Consider the following 6,648-nt stretch of genomic DNA (forward strand, 5'->3'; position numbering starts at 1 on the left):
AAACCCCTCAGATTGTGAATTAAGATTTTAAGACAATACATAATCATTTCTCTGGAAAGAAATATTATTGAGATTTCTTTTTGCCCTAGGCTCACAATATGAAATTGCCTTCTAGATGAGAATTTTTCAGAGGCTTCAGAAATACCTTACAAGAGTCACCCTGCCACAGAATAAGACTTGAACGAGATTTTAATAGACATGTATCACATTAGCAATCCCAGTGATGAGGCAAGAAAACGGAGTTTCAGAAAGGCAAAGATTTATTTGAGGTCACATAATGAGGCTATATTAATGGACTGTGGTAACTACTGCCATCTAGCACCAGCAGGATTTTAGGATTCAGCATTGGTAGTAAAAAACCAGATCATCAGTTCTCTTGGAGACAGAAATAAACCACGAATAAGCTGAGCCATAGAGAGTGAACTGCACGAGGAAGCAGGTGACTGGGGTAATGATACCCAGAGGCAGCATCCTCTAGCTCAGGCAGGGTCAAAATGAGGTTCTCATATACATTGTAACTTCACTGGCAACAGCACTCACCTTCAAATACCCGGGCTACAAATTCCATCTCAAAAAACAGTCAATAACAAAGAAAGAACAGCCATTCCAAAAGAGAGGAATAGATAAGTAAACTCTGGCTAACAAACTTAATAAAACCAAAATTCAAGATTTTAAATACCATAATCTTGAAAGGACCGCATTAGCTAAGAAAACCTTAAAATACTTCTCGGTAATTTCCAAGTTTTAGAAGAAACTGATTCGGAATAACTTGGACCTATCTGGACAGCCCTGCAGTACAGTAACAATAAGCACTGCTTTTACTAGTACTCTCACCACTACCTTCAGAGCATGTAATTACTGGATATTTATCAGGTTTAAAAGTCACACGTATATTTCTATAGTCCTGTCATGTGTAGACTAGCTTTACGTGCAAAGAATTAGAACTATGAAATTGTTGTGAATTATGATTGAATCAGGATTTCAACCTCATGTTCAATTAACCAACATGTATCCCAAGAGCTTTTAAAAACCTATGATATAATGCTTGTCAGTTTACCCTCTGCCTTTCCCCCTACACACAACCAGGAAAGTAATTGTACCCATTCCTCAACTCCCAATACATATTATTTCTACCTAATATAAACACTTCTGGTTTTTAGAGCCTTTTTGGAGGGGGGTAGCTGATAGCCTTTCTAAATCTGGAGGCTACACACCACTGCTTTGCCAGCTCGGTTTCATCTCCTCCAGGAATTTCAGAGACAGCAGTGCCATCTACTGGTAGGGAGGGCACAACTTGTTTCTGGAAGCCTGTGGGTGACAGGAGCCAAAGACGGGAAGAATGGCAGGCTAGATTGTGTCTTTGTGAGCCTTTCTTTTCTAGAGCATATAACAAACGTAACTGATGCTTACAACCTGAGAAACGGGACCTCCGCAGGAGCCTCCACATGAAGGGCAGCACCTATGGAAGCCATACAAAGCCCAACCAGGAGTTCTGCCTGGAAATGCCTCCTTAAGTCCCCAAAGGCAAGCAGCAGAACCTCATTGAATTGAACACTTTCTGGCTCTCCTCTTCCCCCAGTACTTCTGTATCAGATGATCTCACTCATGCCCCCACCTGTGGCAGCATTATCCAGCTTTATCTCATAGCATGCATCTTAGGGAAGGTGCTCAGACCAATCTCAATATGAAGGCTCTTATATTTACACAATGTGACACAGATCCCGCTCAAAGGACACTATTGCTTAGGTATGCAGGTCGGACTCTAATCTCTCTCATTTGCTCTCCATCCTCTCTGTTCTGACCCAGAGGACAGAAATGACATGATTTCCTTGTTGTTTCGAAAGCAACACTAGTGGGCTTTCACTGAACCAGAAAATAAAACCTTGTCTTGTCGGTCACTAAGGTACACTGCTTCCCTCAAGATGAATTAAGCCAGCCAATCTTTCTCTTTTCCCCTGTATAAACCTATAAATTTAAAACCTATCTCTCTTCCATAGGCTAAACATAAATGTACTATGACCTTTACATAATTTATATAAAAATGACATTTTTCTAAACATAAAAGCGTATCTTTTCAAACTATACTACCTACCCCACCTTCAGAATTCCTTTTCCTTCCCTCCATCACATGCCATCTTAAAAAACAATCATTGGTAAATTGAATTATTCCCACTAATTTACTTTACATTCCAATCTATGGGGTAACAATCTATATTCACTTTAATAGGGTCATTTGTTACATTCCTAAAAAGTGTTGCAACTTTACTTTCATTCACTTCAGAAAACCATCAAAAAGTTGATTTGCTACAGCTGATAAATGTTCTGATTCCCCTAACGAATTTAAGTGTTCCTTCTTCAATTTGTTTTAACTTGTCAAGTAAACTGATTTCTTAGCAAGTGTAGGCATTTCATAGGCATGAGGTGTGCCTTAAATGTTTGAAAAATCACATTGTTTCCTAAGGAAACAAAACTTTGTGTGTGGGAAGGTAAGAGTAATAAAAGGGCTTTGAAGGAATATCAGCAGGTCTCCAAGGAATCAGGTAGATTCTTCTCGATCTCACACCAGAATAAGTTCTAAATAGATTACAGTGAAACTCCAGCATACGGTAAAATCTTCCTAATGACAGACAAACCATTTCTTACCAAGTAAACTAAGAGATACATCCAACAAATTAGTGGAAAACTGAAGGGACTTTTAACATTTTATTATAAGATATACAGTATGCCCTTGCTATTATAGGTCTAGGGAAATGGAGAAGAAAAGCAGATGTCTTGTACACAACTTCCCTTTTTATACTATGACTTAAAGGAGACATCGTCCAACCCCAACACACAAACCGTTTTGGCATCCAAATGGTCTTTAAACCAGCACTTTTCAAAGAATTAAGGGAGTCTGAATAGGTGTTAATTTACACCATGCCTTCCCTCCTCCCTACAGGCCATTAACAGGCTCAAAATAATTACTCTCTTCGGCAGCTCAGAAGACCTCAGTTTACAGATATAACGGCCACCCGACCCCCACTGCCACCCCTAAACCCCTATCCTCTTAAAGGAGAATCTGTGTGACGATCTGGTCTGCAGCTCACTGCAGGCATTTCCCTCCTCACAATTTACCAGTCATCGGTTTCGCTGTTAACTGTAATTCCTTATTGTAGCCTCTCATTTAGATCTGCTCCTTTAGACCAGTGCCCAACTGCTTAAAAAAAAAAATTTTTTTTCATCTCCTAACGAAAATCTGGATTTCCTCGGCAGGCTAAAAGCCGTCAGTATCGATGCAACTCTGGGGTGAGAGCGCCCGTGCAGGTCCGGAGAAGCCTTCCACGGGCAACACTTGGGCTCGGTCCACCGGTTGTGGCCCCCTCCCCCGCCCGCACAGCTGCGCTAGGGATTCGGCATCGCTCGCCGCCGGATTAGTTCGAGTCCCGCGGCTTGGCTAAAGTGACACATTTTTTTTCTCCTTCCTTCTCACATGTGACAGGTCCCACTGCATTAAAGCCATCCTCTCCCGGACCCCAGCCCAGATCCGGAGTCCACTGATGTCCCCGCCACACCACGCTTACCCTTTACCTGAGGAGAGGGCCGATACCAGCATCCCTCCAGGCGGGAAACAAAGGCAGAGACGAGGCTGCCAGATGGGCAACTCCCTTCGGGCGGACTCGTCACCGTGGTGAGGCTAGGAAAAGGGAAACCGAGGCACCCAACCAGGATGGCTGAGTGCGAGTCTGCATCCTCCCCGAAGCACAGCTCCCGGGGCGGACCCCAGACTTCCCCCTTTACCCTGCCCAGCCCTGCCCAACTGGCTAGTCCCCACCAGCCGCGCTAGGGGCAGGGGGCAGCCCCGCAGAGGCGCTTACCTCAGGAGAAGCGCTCCGGCTCCCTCCGACGGCTCCGGAGAAAGCCCCGCCGCTCGCGCACGCGCACTCGCGCTCTCGTGGCTTCGCGCCCCCGCGCGCGCCTCTCCGTCCGGGCTCTGGCCCGCCCCAGCCCTGTCCGTCAGAATCCACGAGAGCCAATCCGGTAACAAGAGAGGCCCGGCGCCGGTCACGTGGTCTGACCAGCCAATCACCAAATTGCCCTCGGCAGCACCCGCTCCGATGTCCCTGGGGGTTCGGTTGCTACCGAGCCGAGCCAGTGCGAAGCGGGCACAAAGGGCTGAATCTGTTTTCCAGAGCTGTTTTTGCTCAATGAATGAATGAATACCTCTATTGATACTTGAAATTCTAAATATTAATAGCAATCACCTGGGTATCTTGTTAAAAGGAGTATTCTGATCCAGTAAATCTGGAATGGAAACCTGAGATTCTGCCTCTCTAACAAGCTCCAGATGGTGATGATTCTCCTGATCTGGAGACCACGCTTCGAACAGCAAGATTTTAAGGGCACCTGTCAGAAAATGGTTTAGCCCTTGTTCTATGTTATCTAAAAGTTTCTTGACCTTTTCTTTTCCTTCCTTCGGTGATGGAAAGCATTCCAGGGACTGAGTAAAAATGGGGTGTTTGGGCACCGGCTGAGGGGAAGTGCGTTTAATTCCCCCATCGCCTACCCTTAGTTTATGGAGCAGTAATCTCTGCCAACTTGATGGTTGGAATATGGGAACTAGAAGTTGTAGAGAACTAGGTTTATTTTCATTCTGAAGTATTTATCATTTGTGTCTCAGTGGCACTGTGCTAGACCCTCGGTCAGAAAGCAATGTAAGTAAATTTTGCCTTCTGGAAATTTACATTCTGTCTTAGAACTATACAAGCAAGCTCAGGAAGAAACATATAGGAAACGCATGCAGGGAGATATCCCTCTCAACATCTTGAACAATTCAGGCATGTCAGGAAGGTTGTAAAATAACCTAACTTAGGAGTCTTTAAAATTGCCCAGACGTCCTTCTGTCTGTAATACCCGCGGGTAGAAGTCAGGAAGTCCATTGTCTCTGCCATCTCTCAGAACTTGACCTAACCATAAATCTGTTCAGACCTGCCAGCCAGAACCTTTGTTCTTCAGCATAGTCAAGCTCATATTACTTAGCCTGTAGTGTGTACCAAGGTGATTAAAATGCCTAAGTGCTAAATTCCCCAAAACCTTCTTTCCCCAGCTTTACTGACCAGGTGGTATGACAATGCTTCAACCTGTTTTCTACCTTATTCATCAAGATTATCAAACTGCTCCTCCTCTCTCTGTCTGCCTCTCTGCCTCCTTGTGATCTCTGTCTGTCAAATAAATAAATAAAATATTTTTTAAAAAAAAGGGGGTGCCTGGGTGGCTCAGTGGTTTAAAGCCTCTGCCTTCGGCTCAGGTCGTGATCCCAGGGTCTTGGGATCGAGCCCGGCATCGGGCTCTCTGCTCAGCAGGGAGTCTGCTTCCTCCTCTCTCTGTCTGCCTCTCTGCCTCCTTGTGATCTCTGTCTGTCAAATAAATAAATAAAATATTTTTTTAAAAAAATTATCAAACTGCATCTTAGAGAAAACTTCACCTTTCAGTGTGTCTTGGGCCTCTCTGGCTTATCAACTCCAGAAGTGAAACCCCTTTAGCAGTCTTACACAATGCTTATCACAGTGTCTGCATCAGAGATGGCTTAGCACAAAATCCAGAGTTACAGCCAATACATTGAACCTAGCACAACAATGGTTATGGGTATATTAGGAATAAAGAAATATCTAATCAAGAAGAATCTATTTAAAAGCCTCAAAATTTCTTTTGCTATCATTAAACCACTGTATCTCAAGTCTGGCTGCACACTAAATCTTTCAAGGAAATGGATTTTTGGGCACTGTGCATAGCGATTCTGACTGGGGTAAGGAGCGTAGCCACAGCAATTATAAGTCTAAAAGATCTACAGGTGGTTTGTATCTAGCCTTGCTTGAGAAAACTGGCATAAGCTTCCATGTTGATGGACTCATTCTTTAACAAGGGGGAACCAACTCTACAACACAAATCACTTCTGACATAAATACTCTAACAAGAGGAAACTTGCCACATAATTTGTGAGAATAGATTCTTTTTATCACCTGTAATAGATACTCCAAGTCTATTGAGTGGAACAAATTGAAAAGCAATGTCCACAACTAGGTTTAATTCCAGTTGATTAACTAAATATTTTTTTAAAAAGAACCTATCACCTTTTAGCCACACTGAACCAATCAACTCTGTTAATATCGTCACGTGTTTTATGCTCTTAGCTAAAAGCAAATTTCTTTGTGAGCATTATTAAGAGTTAATCTCTGATGTTGCCCCAAAGTGCAACAGAATCACCTGGAGTACTTGTTAAAATGCAGATTCCCAGCAGCCCCCATCCTGAACTTCCTTTAGCCTCTCCTGTAACAATTCTGAAGCTGCACTAAGTTACATTTGAGTCCAAGTGGTACCTCCTGAAAATATACATTATAGACAAACCCTCAAGTAAAATAGATGTGCTATTAGATTAGCTTGACATGCTAACTAAATAAGTCTTATTTTAAAGAATCCCAAAAGATTCTTGATTCTTTTTCCTGGGTTTTTGCCAAATTCTATCATTTTGTGAAATAAAGAGATTACTGACTGGATCTTAGAGAACTTTTGTTGCATGGAGTTTTTCTCTGGAGTGATATTTGCAGTAGTGGGGTATGACCTAGTTTTTAAAAGAATTAGTGAGAAACAAAATAAATAAAAGAATTAGTGAGG

General features: G+C 43.0%; 1 protein-coding gene across 5 annotated transcripts in view; it reads right to left on the reverse strand.

The window, feature by feature from the left end:
- Window positions 1-3,969, reverse strand: part of TMEM108 (transmembrane protein 108) — a 364,869-nt gene extending 360,900 nt beyond the window's left edge. For 3 of the 5 annotated variants that reach the window (XM_004762492.3, XM_004762491.3, XM_045088908.1), the window contains exon 1: window positions 3,855-3,969. The gene's annotated coding sequence lies outside the window, so the exon portion shown is untranslated. Of the gene's footprint in view, window positions 1-3,560; window positions 3,674-3,854 lie in introns of all 5 variants that reach the window. The other 2 variants (XM_013061441.2, XM_045088909.1) reach the window with 2 other exon arrangements.
- Window positions 3,970-6,648: the final 2,679 nt, after the last annotated feature.

This window comes from Mustela putorius, unplaced genomic scaffold (assembly GCF_011764305.1).
Source record: "Mustela putorius furo isolate JIRA1106 unplaced genomic scaffold, ASM1176430v1.1 tig00003834_pilon_pilon_pilon, whole genome shotgun sequence".
NCBI lineage: Eukaryota > Metazoa > Chordata > Mammalia > Carnivora > Mustelidae > Mustela > Mustela putorius.